At 41.3% G+C, this 21747-nt stretch overlaps 1 protein-coding gene across 4 annotated transcripts in view; it reads right to left on the minus strand.

Moving 5' to 3' along the window:
- LOC148003510 (disks large homolog 5-like) overlaps window positions 1-21747 on the minus strand; it is a 77416-nt gene that overhangs the window by 33075 nt on the left and 22594 nt on the right. Inside the window, exons 2-5 of one of the 4 annotated variants that reach the window (XR_015629356.1) lie at window positions 16187-16454; window positions 11929-12088; window positions 9608-9791; window positions 520-5500 (exon numbers count right to left, since the gene is read on the minus strand). The gene's annotated coding sequence lies outside the window, so the exon portion shown is untranslated. Of the gene's footprint in view, window positions 1-519; window positions 5501-9607; window positions 9792-10459; window positions 10591-11928; window positions 12089-16186; window positions 16455-21747 lie in introns of those variants that run through there. The other 3 variants (XR_015629357.1, XM_087568690.1, XR_015629358.1) reach the window with 3 other exon arrangements.

A 21747-nucleotide genomic window follows, 5' to 3' on the forward strand; every position in this document is an offset into this window, starting at 1 on the left:
TCCCACAATCATGCACACGTCTGTTCATTACTCTTTCATTCTCACACACACTCATCATACACACCTCGTACATATCTCACACACACCACATGCACTCTCTTGTCATGCACACACAGTCTTCATACACACCTCATACATATCTCACACACAGCACATGCACTCTCCTGTCACTCACACAAAGTCTTCATACACACCTCATACATATCTCACACACAGCACATGCACTCTCCTGTCATGCACACACACAATCTTCATAAACACCTCATACATATCTCACACACACCACATGCACTCTCCTGTCATGCACACACACAATCTTCACACACACTTCACATATATCTCACACACAGCACATGCACTCTCCTGTCACGCACACACACAGTCTTCACACACACCTCACATTCTCTCCTCACTCATTCTCACATGCTCTCCTCATGCTCTCTCCCTGGCTCTCACATTTGTTCTCAGACTCGCTCCCTCATTAGCTCCCTCATTCACTCTTCACATTCTCTCTCCACTCACTCTTCACATGCTCTTCTCATGCTCTCTCATTCACTCTCACATTTGTTCTTACATTTGCTCTGTCATTTACTCTCTCATTCACTCCCTCATGCTCTCTCTCATTTAGTCTTCACATGTTCTGTAGCCTTTCTCTTGCCCCAGTCCTTTATTAATAATCCAAAAGCGGGTAGAAAAAAGAGATTTATAATCATTGCCAAATCAGATGCAAAGAATGACTACATCCCACCAAGAACTAAGAATTACAACTGTTCCCCAAAGTTTCAGGCTTCGCCTATACCCAGGCCTGTGGCCAATATAATAATAACTGTAAACTTATCATTATTTAAACTTTAATTCTTTACTTTTATACTTCAGAGTCCAAAGCTCTGAGGTCAGCTAATTGCATTTACCTGTGACACTCTAATGATAAATGACATAGGCAAAACTGCCAGGCAGTGGCCAGAAAGAATCAAGGTAACCCTTAGCACACTAATTCCACTAGCGTTCTGTTCCTTGCACACAATGACTCTCATAAGGGTTCCAGTAGTTAGACTTAGTTTACTAGTATATTATTTTATATATTCTATACTTCCTTAACCAGTCTATAATATTATGTAAAACTTACTTCCTAACTTTAATAACTTTTTCCTTTCTTAGGGTCCCAATGTTGGCTCTAATTCATTTTCTCTTATTTTCTTCAAGCTGTCTTTGCAAGTAAAACCCTAATCTAGAACTACAATTCTGCAGTTATTACATTTTTTCCAAGATGAGAACACACAGTATCCACCTGGGCCACTAGGGCTGTGCTGTGCTGTGCCCCTATGCATCAATTTCCAATTGTCTAAGAATCATAACATCAAGGAACATCTAGTTTCACAGAATTCACCAGAGCAGAAGGAGAAAGAAGTAGGAAAGTCAGATATAATACAATAATTGTGCACACCAAGGCCAACTGATAGGCAGTCACACACAAATGAAATCTATACAGCCGTTGTCCAGGGCTAAGGTTTGGAGAAATGGAAACAACCAGTTTTTACAAAAAGCTACTGCGGGCTACTGAGATGTCTCCATTGTATGTTGTCCCCAGCATTAGCCAGAACTCAGACAACAAAGGGAGGTCAAAAGGATTCAGATTGGAAAGGAAGAAGTCAAAATATCACTGTTGCAGAGGATAGGGTAGTATACATGGGACACCCCAAAAGTTACAACAGAGAACTCCTAAGCCTGATAAACAAATTCAGCAAAGTGGCTGGGTATAAAATTAACTCAAACAAATCAGTAGCCTTCCTCTACACAAAAGATAAACAAGCTGAGAAAGAAATTAGGGAAATGACACCTTTCATAATAGTCCCAAATCATATAAAAATACCTCAGTGTGACTTTTATCAAACAAGTGAAAGATCTGTGTGACAAGAACTTCATGATATGAAGAAAGAAATTGAAGAAGGTCTCAGAAAATGGAAAGATCTCCCATGTTCATGGCTTGGCAGTATGAAGATAGTAAAAATGGCCATTTTCCCAAAGTGACCTACAGTTGCAATGCAATCTCCATCAAAATTCGATTCCAATTCTTCATAGGGTTAGACAGAACAATTTGCAAATTCATTTGGAATAACAAGTAACGCAGGATAGCTAAAACTATCCTCAACAATAAAAGGACTTCCCTGGGAATCACCATCCCTGAACTCAAGCAGTTTACAGAGCATTAGTGATAAAACTGTATGGTATTGGTACAGAGACAGGAAGATAGACCAGTGGAATAGAACTGCAGACACAGAAATGAACCAGCACACCTATGGTCCCTTGATTTTTGACAAAGGAGACAAAAGCATCCAGTGGGAAAAGGATAGCATTTTTACCAAAGGGTGCTGGTTCAAATGGAGGTCAGCTATGGAGGAGTACAAATCATCCCCTTCTTATTGCCCTGTGTAAAGCTTAAGTCCAGGTGGATAAAGGACCTCTACATCAAACCAGATCACTCAAACTAATAGAAGCAAAAGCGGGGAAGAATCTTGAACACATGGACATTGGAAAAAAATTTCCTGAACAAAACACGAGTGGCTTATGCTCTAAGATCAAGAATAGACAAATGGGACCTCATAAAGCTACAAAGTTTCTGTAAGGCAAAGGACACTGTGGTTAGGACAAAACAGCAACCAACAGACTGGGAAAAGACCTTTACTAATCCTACAACTGATAGAGGGCTAATACCCAAAATATACAAAGAACTCATGAAGTTGGACTGCAGGGAGTCTAATAACCCTATTAAAAATTGCAGTTCAGAGCTAAACAAAGAATTCATAGCTGAGGAATATGGAGTGGCTGAGAAGCACCAAAAGAAATGTTCAACATCTTTAGTTATGTGGGAAATGCAAATCAAAACAACCCTGAGATTCCACATCACACCAGTCTGAATGGCTAAGATAAAACACTCAGGTGACAGAAGATGCTTTTGCGGATGTGAAAAAGAGGAACACTCCTCCAATGTTGGTGAGATTGCAGACTGGTACAACCATTCTGGATATCAGTCTGGAGGTTCCTCAGAAAATTAGACATTACAATAGCTGAGGACCCAGCTATACTTCTCTTGCACATATACCCAAAAGATGCTCCAACATACAACAGGGCACATGCTCCACCATGTTCATAGCAGCCTTATTTATACTAGTCAGAAAATGAAAAGATCCCAGATGCCCTTCAACAGAGGAATGGAAACAGAAAGTGTGGTACATCTACACAATGGACTACTACAGATATATCAAAATCAATGACTTCATGAAATTCATAGACAAAGAGAACGAACTAAAACATATCCTCCTGAGTGAGTTAACCCAATGACAGAAATACACACATGGTATGCACTCATTGATAAGTGGATATTAGCCCAAATGCTCAAATTCTCCAAGATTCACAGACCAAACGAAATTCAGGAAGGATGACCAAAATCCTTTAAAGGAGAAGAAGAATCCCTATTGAAGGGATAGGGATGCAAAATTTAAAACAGAGCCTAGAGGAATGGCCATTCAGAGTCTACCCCACATGTGGCCTATACATATACAGCCTTCAAACTAGATAAGGTGGATGAAGCTAAGAAGTGCAGGCTGATAGGAACTGGATATAGATGTCTCCTGAAAGGCACAGCCAGATCATGTCAAAAATAGTGGCAAATGCTAGCAGCAAACCATTGAACTGAGAACCGGACCTCAGTTGGAGGAATTACAGAAAGATTGAAAGAGCTGAAGGGACTTGCAACCCCATAAGAACAACCATGGCTGCAAAGCAGAGTTCCCAGAGACTAAACCAGTACCAATCACTATACAGGGACTGTGCCATGGCCTCATCTGCATGTGTATCAGAGGATGGTCTTCTTGGGCACAAATGGAATGAACAGCCCTTGGTCCTGCCTAGGCTGGGAAAGTGGATGGCTGGTGAAGGGAATACTTTTATAGCAGAGGTGGAGGGCGATGGTATTCAGACTTATTTCTGGAAAACAAGGAAGGAATAACATTTGAATTCGAAATGAAAAATATCCAACTAAAAATCAACAACTACAAAATGCTATTTTGAGCTTCGAATAAAATAAGCTACAGTCAGGAAACAGAGAATTGTATGCCTATGGTTTTCTTCAAATATGCTCAGGGCCCAGGTAGGTTCTGGGTCCAGGCTGGACCAAGCAGGTTCCTGCCACTGACTGCTCCTCTATTCCTCTTTCCAGAGGTATCATGCAGATTAATATTGGGCCAGAGATGTGGGCAGAGCTCGTCAGAAGTGGCTTTCTGTCCTGTGGTCTCAGGATTATCTGCATTCCTGGGTGTTCAGCATTTTCTGCCCCGCGATTTGGGTGCAGGATTCCCGATGGCTTTAAACTCCCTTATACCATGTTTATATGTCCTGGGAGGTGTTACAGAAAAATTAATATTTATCCTATTAATTTGGTCAAAACTGTCATCGAAAGAGTATAATTTAGAGGTAACTATATATTTGACAGCAAGCATACACAGTGGGTAATGTATGCATGACGAAGTTGAAATTCAGAGTTGGAAACACAGTGCACAGTGACTGTATAAATGCCTGTGAATCTCAGTCTGACTGGGAAGTGATTTGATGCCCAGTCCCAATGAGAATGCAGAGATCCATCCCTCCCTGATAGCTGTGGGACTTCAGATGTTGACACTAATGATCAATAAAGAAGGTTCTTAAGAGTGAAGAGTTTGAGATTACTACTTTATTGACCGGAATACATCCAATTTACTTGATAGTAACCAGATGCAGGTAGTCAATATATACAGTCTATATCCTTATCAAAATAGAAAAGCAAATGAACAAAACAACAACAGATAAATAATAAATCTTCAAATGAATAGAAGGAAAACCAAATAACCAAAACAATTAAAAATTAACCAAACTTTAAATAGAAGAATTGCGCTAAGTATTCTTTTGCTGCTCCTTTTGCAGAATAGACTTATAGCCTGTGGCTTGCCTTGGAGACATAGTAGACAAGCACTTAGTGATGGTAACAATCTTTTCGAGAGGAGTGGAAGTAGGTCTGTTTTGTTGGAGTGGGGGTATTAAGGAAAAAGCCTACCAATACTGAGTATAAATGATATTACAGACTTTGTCACAAAGTCTTTCCAATGTTGTGAACTGATCTCCATGAAACTCTTCTGGATGACCCATCAGGACAAGTACAACTTTACACGTGCACAGTCTTTCTGGATGACCAGCAGCTCTTGATTGATCTGCATCAGCACTTCTCTGAGTCCCTCAAAAAGTGCACACTTGTTGGAGAGAGCTGAGGTGAAAGTACGGCCTATTCAATCCAAAGAAGTTAAACTAAAGGAGGAAAATGCAGTCCACAATTGCTATGGACACTACAGATGAGACGCAAGAGTGGTGTATTTGCTGTGCACACTTAGTTCTCCTCCTGTAGCTCTTCTCTCCAAGGGAGATCTTGTCCTGGTCTGTGTCATGTTCGAGTTTCTGCTGGAGAATTTCAGACCTAGCAGAGCAAGGGAATAAAGATTTATTGAGTGGTTGTCAATTCAGCTCTCCCTCTTACATCAGCTCTATTCAGTTGGACAATCCAGCATGACCTGTCAGCTGAGGTCAGTCCCTGCATCCCCAAGTGACATAGAGTACCTGCGCTTGGATTTATATCTCAGCTTTTCAAACTGCTAGAATTTGAACTGTGGACTATGCACTGTGCTGGGATTAAGAGAAAAATGAGCATTTTTCCCCACTGGTCCAGGTATATGACATTGAATAATAACATTGTAGCTATGTCTGAATCTGAGTTCAAGAGAGGTATGAGCAACCTAGAATACCATGTGGATTCCTTCTGGAGAACATGCCCAGAATTGAGGTGAAATTTCTGATTATGTTAGCACTGAAGGAAGTGTAGGTTCAATTTGTAACCACTGTATCTGCAAGTACACAGAGAAGCCATCTCACATCAAATCCATGGGAATTGCATAGATCCTGTAATCACTGAGAATGTGCTCCATGCAAATCTTCCCAGCGTACACGTGGACATTAAAGGTGATTGTGATGTAGAAACAGAACAGCACCCCTGTAAGTCTATGGCTAGTGTAAGGCAATTTGTGAGAGGACAGAAGAGAAAATGTCCTCAGATCTTTCCGGAGAGATCACAGGAAGAAAGGAATAGAACATAGCAAGAAATCCAGAGGATCATATATATTGTTTCATGGGCAAAATTCACATGAACTGTACCAGAACAATACTCTGAGTAGCTCTTTAACTGCCTGAGGCTGAAATCCAGGTGGGGTGGTCATCCACCCAAAAAGGGTATTTATATAGGGAAGGATATTCAAATGGCTTCTTCCAGCCTATGTTCCTACCTGAACATTAATGCTTAATGTAAAGATTCCCCAGGATTCGCTGGAGGCATAAAAACAAATGTTGAGTGGGATATGTACATAGTGGCCAGAGCCTATAGACAGCTCAGTCAGTGATGTGCTGTCCTCCCATAAACCGTCATAGACTCAGGGTTCTTTCCCCATTAACAATCTGGCTTAGCAAGTCCCAAAGGCTGTGTAGAGCTGTCTTGTTGCTCAGCAAAGGATCATATGTTGGTGGTGGACTAGACTCTTGTTCTTGTTCACTCTTTCAGACTTTCCCCAAAGTGTGCAACTTCTTCTAATCGGAGCTGTCTTTACCATAGCCTGAGTGACTTCATGCCCAAAGCTAGAATCACAGGAAATCTCCATAACCAGGATCCAAATCAACAAATTTTCTCCCCGTAATGTGATTGTTCCACAGATAATTTGAATAAGTAAGTAAAAGCTTGCATGGATTATCTCACACTGAATCAGAATCTATGGAAGGGCTCCATCGTATGGTACACTTTCACTCCTTGGCTGATGGACGTCTGGATAGATTCTCCTTCAAGGTTACTCTGGGACCACTACAACATTGATGCTCCCTAGTTGCAATGGCAATACCTACTCCTTGTTGTGGAATCACTGGGTTAACTAAAACTTCTGTTCCACTTTCTGAACATGGCTTCTCATAGGGCTACCTGTTCTTACACTGTCAGACCCATTTGAAGCTCATCATTTCTCCTAACCCATTGAGGCTGAAATTAACTGAGAGAAAATGATGTTGATCGACAGCACTTGCAGAATGCTACACAGATAACATAGGGGAGCGCTTTGGATTATCTGTGCACCTAAAGGGGCTCCTGAAACTGCCCTGTTCTTGCACCACAGCATAGCTATGGGACTTTTTCTGGATGACGATACAATTCCAAGCAACTCAAATTCTCAATGAATAAAATCCAAGCCAAACTCCCAGGGGAAGTTGTAGTGTGCCAAGGTAGCTGGAAAGAAATGGTAGCAGGCAATGTGGAAAGCAACCTTGGAGAAGACACAGTGAGTGACACAACCTTCCAGTGGCCTTTCACAATTCACAAAGAACAGAGAAGCAGAATAAACTCATGGATTTTTCTAGAGAAGCCTTGCCCTTACCTCCCAGTACTCCATTCCTTTGATGTGCTCCAAAGGATTTCAATGCAGATCAGTAGTTTTGCCCCTAATCACTTGAAAATCTAACTTTACAGGTGTTTTTGTGTCCTCTTTTTGGGGGTTGCATTTCTAAAGGATATTATTGTCCTGCTTCTGCACCATAACAAAAAGGGACCTGCAAGCTCTAGGCCTGTACCATTTGTTACCCCTGTGAAACAGGACTCACTTGAACATATTTCCACTCCTCCCCCAGACTTCACAAGATAATTCTGTTCTGAAATTTTTGGAAACAGAATAAATTAGTAATTTAAGTGTCCTTTTGCTGTACAGAGCTAGATGGCGATGCCAAATGACTGGGCAGCTCTATTTCATGTTTCACGGATGTAAAGTGAACGCTTAGAGTACTTTTCTCATGAAACTTGGAAATAGAGGGAAACACACGTTCACTACTGCAAACACACACACACACACACACACACACACACACACAAACACAGACACACAGATACACACTCGCATGCACAAATGAAAACTTTGCTCTTATGCAGTACATTTTCTCTTGAGTGAGGAATTAGTGGGAACAATGTTGTGTACAAGTCTCTTAGACTCAAGCAGGCTGTGCTGTCCTGGACTGTACTCATTTCCACTTCAGGAAACCTTTCTATGCAGATACTTGCTGGTCCGACAAGTAAGTTACATGTTCTGCACAGATAGCCTAAACAACACAACATCAAATCCCCAAGAGAGAGATTTCTAGGAAAAGACTCCATCAAGCTCTATGCTGACTCATCATAGGCCCCTCACTAAAACTACCCTGTTTCCTTCATAGAAGACTTTGGAAGCATAAGAGAAGACAGTAACTCATGGTCAGTTCCCAGGAACATTTCATCAAATTAGAGTTCCTGTGATATTAAAACAACCTCAATGTCAGTCAGAAAAAGGCTAAATAAATAACATACAGTGAATTGTCTGAAATGCAGCACTGTGTACAATATTGAGAGGGAATCTATCCTGAAAGAATGCAGTGCCCATGATATAGTCAGCAAAGCAATGTCAGCAGAGGGTTGTACTCTAGGATTCCATGCAAGATCATGGTGAAGCCAATGAGACAATCCAGAATCTTCTCGGGGGATAACTCTGTTCAGGTAAAGTGAAGAAATCTAATCCTTATTTTTCAAATAGCTGGATGGTTTAAGAATGTGTTGAGACAAATAAGAGAGGGGGCTCCACTTGGAACTGGACGAATGATGCAAAGACTGCTGGCCAGCACAAAACAGGAAGCTTCATGTTTGTTGAGAGACCTAGGCTTAAAGAACTAAGTTAGATAATGACGGAACAAAACTGCATGTCATGAACTGGCCTCCCCACATGCTCCCTAAGATGCAGGTCAGCACAGCAATGCACCTTTCTTGGTGAGAATTGGGGTACATACAGATAAGTTTGTTCTTGAAGTCTCAAGTCTCTCATGCCAACCCCTCAGCCTTTGAGAAACCTTTTCCACATCCTTGCTCTTCTAACCAGCTTCAGGTTGTAAGGCCTAGTTATGAACTCTCCAGGAGCACTCAAATAAGACAGGACTGACATGCTGATACACAGGCTCTATAGTTACCCAAGATCTATGAAGCATGAAGTCACCATCTTCATATACAGGGACATGAGGGGAGGAAGAACAAAAGCCACCACAAATGACAATGAGAACCATTTCTTTGGCATTTCCACCAGGCTCTCCTCCTTGAAAACTACTTACTTCTTGAGTCTCACACGATCCCTGTAAAGAAAATGAGCTCCAGGCTTTTGCTTCATCCCTCAAAGCCCTGTTCTAGTCTAAAGAGAGGCTCGCACATAGCACCCTCCATACATAATGGCATGTAGTGCTGTGCTGTGTGACCAACCTATCTCCCTTAATAAACTGCAGATTCTCAAAGAGCAGGAGCATTTGCTTTCCAAACATGCAGTTTCTTGAAAAGGGGCTATCTCCACAGAAAGCCTTATAAACCATCACATGAATGAACACTTGGATGAGACCTAGGACAGGACATGGATCAGTCAATAGACAGTTACATTGTTTTGTCTATGGTTATGGTAAGACCTGAGGACAACCTGACCTTGAGCCATAACCCTACCTGCTGTTGCTTGGCTCTGGGGTCACAGATGTTCATTCCGGCCTCTTCACAGAGCCTCTTTGCCTCCACAGAGGATGCTGGCAGTTCAGTCTGCTCCACCAGCATTTCTCTCTTCTCATTCAGCAAAATCTGTATATTGTTCTTCAATTGAGCTTGTTCACGCAGGAGCTGGGATTGCCTGATGCTGAACCACAAACAAAAAATGATAAATCCAGCCAGCTTCTATTTGCCTGTCACTCCTGCAAGTCCAATCATCCCTTCAAGGGTCCTCATCCTCAGAAATCCCCAGAATAGAGCCACACTATACAAGTTAGCACCAATTAGAGGGGGTCAAATCCAGAATCCACATTCCACATGAATCAAAGTACTTCTGAAAATCCTGACACTAAGACGGTTTACATAAATCAAGGAAGAAGAGATGGTCCATAAGGGAGCTCGTATGTCCATGGTATGGTGAAACCATCTTCACGTTGTGGGGAAAGCCCCTCTGAGGGGTAGTTGAAGACCCAATTGTTATAGAATCTTTCCGTGTGTTTCTCGTGGATCACAGATCTTTAAATCTCCTGTCAGAGTCCTAGAGATTCAGAGTTGATTGATATTCCCATCATGGTGCAAACCTTTTCTATCTAGAGGAACTTTAACGGGGAAAATAACAATTGGAGGGTCTTCTACACCCCTCACATGTACGACAACTGAGTCCAAGAGCTACAAATCTAAGACCCTTGCCAGGAGGCAGCCTTCTTGTTAAGAGTCAGACACTACAGAACCAGAGCCCTGACTTTTGTTCAAATTCACACAGGACAGAAGCATTCCTTGCCTAGTGCTGGGTTCTCATCTCTGTCAGTGACTCACTGGTAGGAACTGTTCACTTGTATGAGCTCCTTGTACCTCTCCATGGCATCACTTATTGAGTGGTCATCATTTGCATAGCCATCATTCTCATCTCATGTTCAGATTCAAGGACTGGCAATTCGACATGCAGCCTGGGTTAGGTCATGGCCAAAGGAACAAATAATGTTTTGAACTCACGATTACAGATTTAGGTGAAATGTAAATAAAAATATATAATAAAAAATTTCAAATTCAAGGAATGGTGGAAGGGAAGAAAATGGCAAAGTCAAAAACCAGACCAAAACCCAACAGTGAGACTCAATCCACAGCAAATATTTCTATGTAAATAAGAAAACATTTGTTTTGAAATAAGGACTCCTTGGAATCCTGAGAGATATGGTTCTGCAAAGACTCACTATATAGGAGGGGGCAGAGCCTGAGAGCTGCCTGTTTGGGAATAACAACGGTCAAGACCACAGTGACCATTTCTAGGTCACAATAAACAATCCCTGGATAGTTAAAAAAAATAAAAAACTAAAGATCAAAGCAGGTGAAACAAATTAGGTAAAATCAGACTGTTCTCTCTATTACTTAAACTCAGTATGTACCACATACTTGCTCCTTCAAAGTATTTGTACTGGTTAAGTTTATTATCCTGGGCACAGGACAACAGAGTCACGGTACCAGTTGCAGGGACCTGACCTTCAAGAGCTGGCCAGGTGAGCATGATGGAATTGACTAGTTCAGGAAGAAGATTCCTCCAGTCTGTGCCACAGCTTTGGGCCCAAGAGAAAGCTGTGATGACCTTTCTCTTGTTTTGAAAGCAGGTATACTCAATCCTTGGTTTCTATCATTACATGAATTCCCAGAGGGCATAACTAAGTTTGACAGGGAAGAGGATTTATAGCACCTCCTCCCTTCGGGAGAGTCCTGGGTGCCACCAACGTATACAGAAGGAGCAAAGTGCTCTGTTGATCAGTGTGGGCCTCCACGTACTCATCACTATCATGACCTGCAAAGTGTTGATCAAACAAATCCTCAGACCCCATCAAAGGTCCCAGACGTCCTGATCCTGAGTAAACACCACATATACTTCCACATACATACATAGCAACCCATATCCAAACACATTTAGAATGCCAACTACATGCATGGAGGTGCCATAGAATCAGTGTATAATGAACAAATTCAGAGGAAAGAGTGATGACGTGCAGGCATTTCATTCACACACACAGTTGCGGCAAGTGTGACCAGGTCCTTCTAGCTGTTGACAGAACCAATGCTAATCCAAGAGGCTCAGGGTCAAGTACAAAAGAGGTTGACCCTAAACACACAGCACCTAGCTTATCTCACAAGCAAATGCCTGCCAAAGCTCCTTAAAATCCAGGATGAGAGGTGAAACTCTCACATGCTATGAGGAAATCTCAGGTTAGCAGAGAGAGAGAGAGAGAGCACAAGACAGTGAACAGGTTACTGGGCATAATGACTACCTGTGGTCCCACTCATCATAGATATAAAGATCCAGGATGTGATAAAGTTCATCCCTCTCGAATTGACACTTCTGGATTTCAAATTTGAGTTCCTCCAGTTCCTTTAGACACTCCTCTTGCTTACTGATGACATTTTAGGATGATGCCTTCCTACCAAAACCTGTAGACAGATAAACCCAAGTGAATTTGCATATTTGATGGCCCATGGGCAGAATAGATCATTCTGAATCCGAAAAGGAGGTTGAGGAAGGGGAAATGGTAGAGACTGGGTGAATCCCTGAAAGAGCAGAAAAGCTTTCTTAAAGGTTGATTCTTAAGCTATGTCCCTCTTCCCAACCTCTAATGCCATACACGTGCCACACTCACTATTACACAACCCCCGGCACTGAAAGTTATAATCTGACTGAGACATAAACATCTGCGACATTGTTATCTCATATCAGATGTGGTGCAGATAATCCTGGAGTTCATAATGACTTCATAATGCTTACTACCATCAAGCTCTAACCAAGTGTGGTCCAGCCCAAAGTGTCTGAGAACTCAATTCATGACTAGGGGTGCATCCTTCCTTGTTCTCGCCATCAGACACTTATGTAACGTACAGTAATCTAGAGGATGAAGTGCTTCAACTCCCAACCATGGATGGTCACATTGTTAATCTCACAGTGCCTCCTCCTGCCCTTCGTTGACACAGTTAAAAAGCTTCAAGAAAAGACACTGAAGTCTTACAACTTTATGTCTTTCTCTCAAATTAAAGATCAGGAACTCCTGACTCTTGGTTTGCCTTTGAAAAATCCCAAGGCTCCTGCTTGTAAGGCCTAGTCTTAGAAGGCACATCACAAACCTATCTCCTTGAGGATGTTACCCAACTCTGCCCACGACTCACCAAGACTTCCCCAGAATGATTTCCTCCTTCCTGTGTCACTAGAGAGGGGGTCAGCTTCTTTCTGACCTGGTGCAGTCTCTCCTTGATCAACACTTTCCTTCCGAAATAGCCTGAGTTGCTGGCGAAACATGCCTGCTTGTGAACCCAAAGGGAACTGAAGTAATATCCCAAAGGCAGTTGGTGTCACCACAACACTGGTGACATCACAGAAGATTCTAGGGATCTCTTAGATACAATAGAGTGTCCAGTGAACGGCTTACTGGTGATGTCACTGGAAAATTCTATGGCCTACCTACTAACCAGCTCTCCCCACACTGATGAATTTATGTGGGGACCCTTTCCTCCAGTCTCCCATGTGTCACTGGGAATACCATTTGGCAACCTCTATTTCAAAGCTAGATATGTCTCTCTGCTTCATTAGAAGTCAACAATGCTTTTGCTGGGGAGGGTTGTTACAACCCTGAATTGGAGAACAGATTTTTCTTAGCACCCAAATCTCTAGGGACCAAGGAGGAGGGAGATTTTTCTTAAAAGTAAATCAACTACTTGAGACAATGAGTGACACACATTTCCGTTCCTAAGCTTTTCCCTTTTTCTGGAGGCCAATATATTTCTTCTATACCTCTGAGTGTATAAAACCTGGAAATATTTGCTTACTGTGCAGTCCTTGAAAGCCGACATTGTTTCCATTTACATATCCATGTATTTCACAAAATCAATGGTCTATAATCCTATTTTTCTGCAATAAAAACTCCTTTTACTTGGGAACATAGGGATCAACTACAGGGCATAGATAAAATAATAAATTTCTGTCTGTTTTATATATTATGTAGGACATCCTCCCTTTCTCAAATATTACAAGACAATTAAATTGGACATCAGTGAGCAAATGTCAACCAGGACCTTGTGTTACTACATTGTAACTATATAGCCATCACTTCTCCAATATCATTCTCCGTGAATAGACAAGTCTAGGCATGAGAATATTGGGGACTACACCATGATCTTTTACTTGTAGCAAACATAAGAATCAGGAGGATGGGAAGGGAGTGGAATGGCCGGAGTTCAGGTTGAACCTCAATTTTAATGGGTCCATAAGTTCAGGAGGGAGTCTATTTGGCATTGTGATATATGGATTCTGTCTTCTTATCATAGGTGTTATAATAATTCAACAAGAATGTGTGGTATAATGCCACCCCACCTCAGAGATGTAAGAGTGAAAATCATGTCTGACCTTTCTTGGAAGAACTCTGCCTTTTACTACCATCTGGAGTTATACAACATCACTATACAAAGCTCAGAAGAGAGGGGTGCAGATGTGCAGGCCTTAGAAGTTGAGGATCTTTTCTTCTGATTAAGCCACTTGTTTTTTCTATGTAATTTTTCCCTTGCTCTTTTACTAATGGTGGCTGACTTCTTTCCTGGCCTGAGGTAAACTGGAGTCCAATCTTTTGGATTACCGAACCTTCTATTTTTGAGATGACAGGCCCACCAAGGGTCCTACTGCATACAGAAGGTATGAATAAGTCTCATGGTCTGAAGTAAGTTAAAAACGTCTGTGACAACAAAGAACTGATTAAGAAAACAAGAGACCAGCTGCTCATCATGATCACAGTTGTATGATAGTACGAAAATGTGAATAGGGCATCGGGTGAAAAGATGAATTAATTAGGAGGTCACAGGCCTAGAAGGGGTAGCCTTTGCTCTCAGTGGAGCTGCCATTCTTTCTGCCATTCTTCGCCCTCTGCCACAGGACCAGAGACTTCCCCATACAACTAGCTGGCCTTGCCAAAGACCTGGCAGGGCTTCTCCCTGTAGAAAAGGACACATAGAGTCCTTGAGGACTCACCAAGAGGTCTCCTCCACACAGGTTCCTTGTTGTCAAAGGGAAATGTTCCTGCAGAATCCTACCATGGCAGCAGGAATTGCAACCTGGCTGCTCTTGGTCCAGCTCACTGGATGCAGGCCTGAGGCCCACGGGTATGTGAGGAAAGAAGCAGCACGCACTACCTCACAGCTCTCTCTCTTTGTTGGATGCAACTGCTAGGACTGTGATAGGATTTTTGTTTCTTTGTGTGTTTATTAGAAATACCTACAAAGGTGATTAAAGTTGCAACATGCCTTCATACCCAGAGTGCAGAATGTTTTTACATCGTTGTTGTTCCTGTTTTATGTTTGGATTTTGTTTTTTAATCCCCTCAGGAAATTTCCCTGTGCTTAGAATGTTAAGCACATGCTCGGGAGGAATCGATTATTCAAGTTTGGCAAAGCTTTTGTTCTCACCATCACTCCACAGATGATGCCATTACTTACTTTGAAATAAGAAAACAGTTATAGAGAAGTAAATTAACCTGTAAGCTATCAAAGAAGAAACACATCATGATTGTGGAATGGCACCCCAGTATTTTGTATTTCCTAAGTTATTTTAATTTTAAACTTTTTTATTGGATTTTTTTGGGTACATTTCATTTTTTTTAAATCCTTACAGGTATCTTTTATTCCTCTCCTCCCATTTACAAGGTGGAATTTCACGTGTGATTGTTAGTCCAGATAGTTTGGACAATGGCTTAGATATCACCCTAGCCTATTTTCCTTGGCATAAGCTGAGTTCGAAGCAGACTCAAAGGTTCAGGACTCAACAAATAATGAATTCCACTACATCTGGATCCCTAGCCTCACAGCCAGGAAGGGACTGTATTTCCATTCACTATTTAAAAAAAAGATGCAGTTCATTAACATGTAAAAAATTTCTCAAGTATATTAAAGTGTTTACCATGGTCATACAGTTTTTCAAATACCTGGCATTCATCTTTTTCCAAATCCTAAAATTTCTTTCTTATTCACATTTTTTGATTATTTTTTGGTATTAGTATCATTTTTTTAAATTTCAGATTTTTTAATAGATATATATGTTTTATTCAAACGTTATTCCCTTTCCCAGCTTTAGGTCCATAAGCCCCCCTGCCGTGCCCTCTCCCATATGTATGGTCCCCCAATCCGTGCCACTTAGAAACCCCTTCCCGGACATTCCCCTGCACTGAGGGTCCCACCTTGTTAAGAACAAGGGCTTCCACTTCCACAGGTGCCCCAACAAGGCTATTCTCTCCTACATATGCAGTTGGACCCCTGGGTCAGTCCATGTATAGTCTTTTGCTAGTGGTTTATTTGGTTGGCATTGCTGTTCTTATGGGGTTGCAAGTCCTTCAGCTCTTTGAATCCTTCTTCTAATTCCCATAAACGGCGTCCTGTTCTCAGTTCATTAGTTTACTGCTAGCAATGACCTCTTTATTTGACAAGCCCTGGATGTGTCTCTGAGGGGAGATGCATATTCTGTCCCTTTCAGTAAGCACTTTTTAGCTTCATCAATCTTACCTAGTTTTGGTGGCTGTATATATATGGCCACATGTGGGGCAGGCTCTGAATGGCTGTTCCTTTGGTCTCTGCTTTAGATTTGGCCTCCATATCCCCTCCTATGGATATTTTTGTTCCCCATTTTAAAAAGGAGTAGGAGCATCTGCACTTTGGTCATCCTTCTTCTTGAGTTTCCTGAGATCTGTAGATTGCATCTTGGGTAATTTGAGGTTTTGGTCAATATCCACTTATCAATGAGTACATACTGTCAACGAGGGGTGCTGAGTACCTGGAAGAGAATGGGGCACAAGAGACGTGACGAAGGACTCCAAGACAAGAGTCTGATCAAGGCAACAATTTCATTTTTCCCCTAGGCTGAATTTGTACCATAAAATGGATAACAGAGAGAGGAGAGAAGTAAGAAACATTTACCCACGCCAAGGACACAATATTCCTGTGGTCAGGGAATCGGCTGATGTTGACAGGATGTGAGAAAGGTCACAGGTTTGTAATATCTATTAGTCAGCAGGACGTTGTTTTTTCAGAAAGGTTACAGGTCATGACTTTGGGTATCTTAATGTCAGATGTTATCATATGATTATTCATCTTGACCACCACATTTGTATTAGTCTTCTGCAGCTGGCTGGGGATTTTCCATGAACCCAGTCATACTTAATGCTAACCATAATAATAACATCAATAATGGAGGGCTTCAAGGCCATAGCTCCCAAGAGCATACCAAGTGTGTTTTTCTGTGATTGGATTACCTCACTGTGGATGATATTTTCTAGTTCTTTCCATTTGCCTATGAATTGAACGTAGTCATTGTTTTTGATAGCTGAGTGGTACTCCATTGTGTAGATGTACTATATTTTTCGAATAAATTCCTCTGTTGAAGGGCATCTGGGTTCATTCCAGCTTCTGGCTTTTATGAATAAGACTGCTATCAACATAGTGGATCATATGTGTTGTTGTATGTTGGAGCATCTTTTGAGTATATGCCCAGGACAGGTATAGCTGTGTGCTCAGGTAGTGCAATGTCCAATTTTCCAGGAACGTTCAGACTGATTTCCAGAGTTCTTGTACCAGTTTGCAATCCCAGCAACAATGGACGAGTGTTCCTCTTTCTCCACATCTTCGCCAGCATCTGTTTTCACCTGATTTTTTTATCTTAGACATCCTGACTGGTGTGAGGTGGATTCTTAGGGTTGTTTTGATTTGCATTTCCCTGATGAGTAAGGATATTGAGCATTTCTTTAGGTGCTTTTCAGCTATTCTATATTCCTCAGCTGAGAATGTTTTCTTTAGCTCCGAACCCCATTTATTAACAGGGGTGTTTGCCTCTCTGTACTCTAACTTATTGTGTTTTGTGTATACTTTGGATATAAGCCCTCCATCAGATGCAGGATTGGTAAAGATTTTTTCCCAATCTGTGGGTTGCCTTTTTGTCATAATGACACTGTCCTTTGCCTTACAGAAGCTTTTCAGTTTTATGAGGTCCCATTTGTCGATTCTTGATCTTAAAGCATAAGCCATTGGTATTTTGTTCAGGAAATTTTCCTTAGTGCTCATGTCTTCGAGACTCTTCCCTACTTTTTATCCATTACTTTTAGTGTATCTGGTTTGATGTGGAGGTCTTTGATCCACTTGGACTTAAGCTTTGTCCAGGGTAATAAGAATGGGTCAACTTGCATTCTTCTACATGTTGACCTCCAGTTGAATCAGCACCATTTGTTAAAAATACTATCTTTTACCATTGGATGTTTTACCTCCTTTGTCAAAGATCAAATGACCATAGGGGTGTGTGTTCAATTCTGTGTCTTCAATTATGTTCCACTGATCTGCCTGTCTGTATGCCAATACCATACAAACTACTGCTCTGTAATACTGCTTGAGGTCAGAGATGGTGATTCCCCCAGAAGTTCTTTTATTGTTGAGTATAGTTTTGCTATCCTGGGTTTTATGTTATATCAAATGACGGCAAATTGCACTTACTACCTTTATAAAGAATTGAGTAGGAATATTGTTGGTGATGGCATTGAATCTGTAAATTGCCTTCGGCAAAATGGTCATTTTTTACCATATTCATCCTGCCAATCTATGAGCATGGGAGATCTTTCCATCTTCTGAGATCTTCTTCAATTTCTTCAGAGATTTGAAGTTCTTGTCATACAGATTTTTTACTTGCTTGGTTCAAGTAACAGCAAGTTATTTTATATTATTTGGGACTATTGTGAAGGGTGTCATTTCCCTAATTTCTTTCTCAGCCTGTTTACCCTTTGACTAGAGGAAGACTACTGAATTGTTTGGGTTAATTTTATACTCGGACAGTTTGCTGAAGTTGTTGATCAGGTTAAGTAGTTCTCTGGTGGAATTTTGGTGTTGCTTAAGTAGACTATCTTATCATCTTCAAATATTAGTGTTTTGACTTCATCCCTTCTAATTTTTTCCCTTTGACCTACTTTCATTGTTTGATTGCTATGGCTAGGACGTGTACTTAAGTAGGGAAAGCGTGGGCAGCCTTGTCTAGTCCCTGATTTTAGTGGGATTCCTTCAATATTCTAAGTTTAGTTTGATGTTAGGCACAGGTTTGAAGGTTTGATGTATTTTGCATTTTCCTATATTTAGATTCAGGCCTTCAATTCCTGATCTTTCCAGGACTTTATTAATGAAAGGGTAATGAATTTTGTCAAATGATTTCTCAGCATATAATGAAATGATCATGTGGTTTTGACTTTGTTTATATGATGAATTTCGTTGATGGACTTCCGTATATTAAACCATCCCTACATCCTTGCCATGAGGCCTACTTGACCATGATGGATGATTGTTTGGATGTGTTCTTGGATTCAGTTTGCAAGAATTTTATTGAGCATTTTGATCAATATTCATAAATTAAATAGGTCTGAATTTCTCTATCTTTGTTGTATCTTTGTGTGGTTTAGGTATAAGAGTAATTGTGGCTTCATAGAAGGAGTTTGGTAGTGCTCTGTCTGTTTCTATTTTGCGGAATAGTTTGGACAGTATTGGTATGAAGTCTTCTATGAAGGTCTGATAGAATTCTGCACTAAATCCATCTGGTCCTGGGCTCTTTTTGGATGGGAGATGTTTAATAGCAGTTTCTTTGTCTTTATGAGTTATGGGGTTGTTTCGATGGTTTATTTGTTCCTGATTTAACTGTGGTACCTGGTATCTGTATAGAAAATTGTCCATTTTCTCCACATTTTCCAGTTTTGTTGAATATATATTTTGTAGTAGGATCTGATGATCTTTTTAATTTCTTCAGATTTTGTTGTTATGTCTCCCTTTTATTTCTGATTTTATTAATTTGGATACACTCTCTGTGACCTCTGGTTAATATGGCTAAGCGTTTATGTAACTTGTTGATTTTCTCAAAGAACCAGCTCCTGGGTTTGTTGATTCTTTTGATACTCGGTTTTGTTTCTTGTTGTTTGATTTCAGCCCTGAGTTTGATTATTTCCTGCCTTCTACTCCTCTACGGTTTATTTAATTTTTTCTAGATCTTTTAGGTGTGCTGTCAAGCTGCTGACATATGCTCTCTCTTGTTTCTTTTTGCAGGCATACAGAGCTATGAGTTTTCCTCTTAGCGCTGCTTTTATTATGTCCCATAAGTTTGAGTATGTTGTGTCTTCATTTTCATTAAATTCTAAGAAGTCTTTAATTTCTTTCTTATGTCTCCAATGACCAAGTTATAATTGACTTCAACTTCCATGTATATGTGGGCTTTCTGTCCTATTTGTTGTTATTGATCAGCAGGCTTAGTCCGTGGTTTTTTGATACGAGGCATGGGATTATTTCTATCTTCCTGTATCTGTTGAAGCCGGTTTTGTGACCGATTATATGGTCAATTTTGGAATAGGTACAAAGGGATGCTGAGAAGAAGGTATATCCTTTGGTTTTAGGGTGGAGTGTTGTATAAATATATGTTAAATTCATTTGTTTCATAACCTCTTAATCTTTCTGTGTCTCTGTTTAATTTCTGTTTCCCTGATCTGTCTATTGATGAAAGTGGTGTGTTTAAATCTCCTACTATTATTGTTTGTGGTGCAATGTATGGTTTTTTGAGCTTTAGAAAGGTTTCTTATTCTTTAGGGACACAACTGCTATATACTTGACAAATATAGCAATCAACCAGAATATCCGTAGAAAGCATGTGACTGTTGGCCACATGAGGATGAGTTTCTTTCAAAGATCATCATGATTTTTGGTAAGATCTTCCCTGTAATTGGTGGCATGGCTTCCCACAAACATGGTCCAGTTGTCTAGAATCTCCTCCTTGGTCAGCATCTCATCCTTGTTTTTATCTTACTCATACACCAGATGCTGGGATTCAGACTGTGCATGGTCATAGTCCTGAGGGAGGATCCAATGGTGAATCTCATCCTAATCCAGTTTCCCATCCTTGTTCAGATCTGGCAAATCATTGAACTGCTCCCCAGACAAAACCCAGTCAGTCTCAGGGCAATTGTCCTCGTGAGAAAAAGATGTCCACAATGTACTCATCCTAGTCCACAAAATCATCCCCGTTCTTGTCGATACTCTCCAGCGTTTCCAGAACTACAATCTCCTTCATATGTTCTAAAACCTCTTAGTGCAGAAAAGCAATGAACCCGACCTGAGTAGCTGTCAGGTCACCGTCAAGGCCTTAAACCTCCTCTCATCTCGTGGAGGCAACTTTTTAAAGTTGTGATGATCAGAGCTATCTTGGAATTCAGCAAGGTTTCCCAGGTAGTAGCCATAGGTAGCCTGCTTGTATTCTTCCCAGGAGATTTTTCATCTATGTCCCTATCATAATCCTTCCAGAGTTTAGCCACATTTTGGTTGATGTATCTTTTCTGTACCTGTTTGATCCAAACTTTCAGGTCCTCAGTAGTAACAAGGCTGCCTTCATCACTATCAATTGGATCAACAATTTTCCCCAGCCTCTCCTGCTCTCGTCCAGGATTAGCTATCACAGGTCTTGGAGTCCTCCTTGCCCAGGAAGACCTCATGATCGTACAGGAAGCTGTGCTTATTCTCTGGTGGCCACTCGCCCTGCTCTGAATCGGAACAAACCATGTGCTCCTTGCTCATCATGCTCTTGGCCATGAACGCCAGGACCAGTGCCAGCAGCAGCCCATGGAGAGTCCCAGGCTGACACCATGCACCACAGTTGTGATCAAAGGGAGGCAGCAGGGAAGTAGGGGCTCAGAGCACCTTATCCGCTGTCCCTTCCCCAGAGAGGGCTTTTGTTACATTTCAAAAGTTATCCATTTTCCTGGTTTCCACAAAACCCCTTATAAAACCCCCTCCCCCTTCTACTGTGAGGGTGTTACCACACCCACCCAAACACCCAGGCCTATCTGCCTCCCTGTTCTGGTTTCCCCTACACTGGGGCATCAAGCCTTGACAAGACCAAGGACTTCTCCTCCCATTTGTGCCCAAGAAGGCCATCCTCTTCTACATATGCAGCTGTAGCCATGGGTCTGTCCATGTGTACTCTTTGGATGGTGGTTTAGGTCCTGGGAGCTCTGGGTGTTTCTTAGTGTTGTTCTTATGGGGCTGTAAACCCCTTCAGGTCC

This window comes from Rattus norvegicus, chromosome 9, assembly GCF_021556685.1.
Source record: "Rattus norvegicus strain SHRSP/BbbUtx chromosome 9, alternate assembly SHRSP_T2T, whole genome shotgun sequence".
Taxonomy (NCBI): Eukaryota; Metazoa; Chordata; class Mammalia; order Rodentia; family Muridae; genus Rattus; species Rattus norvegicus.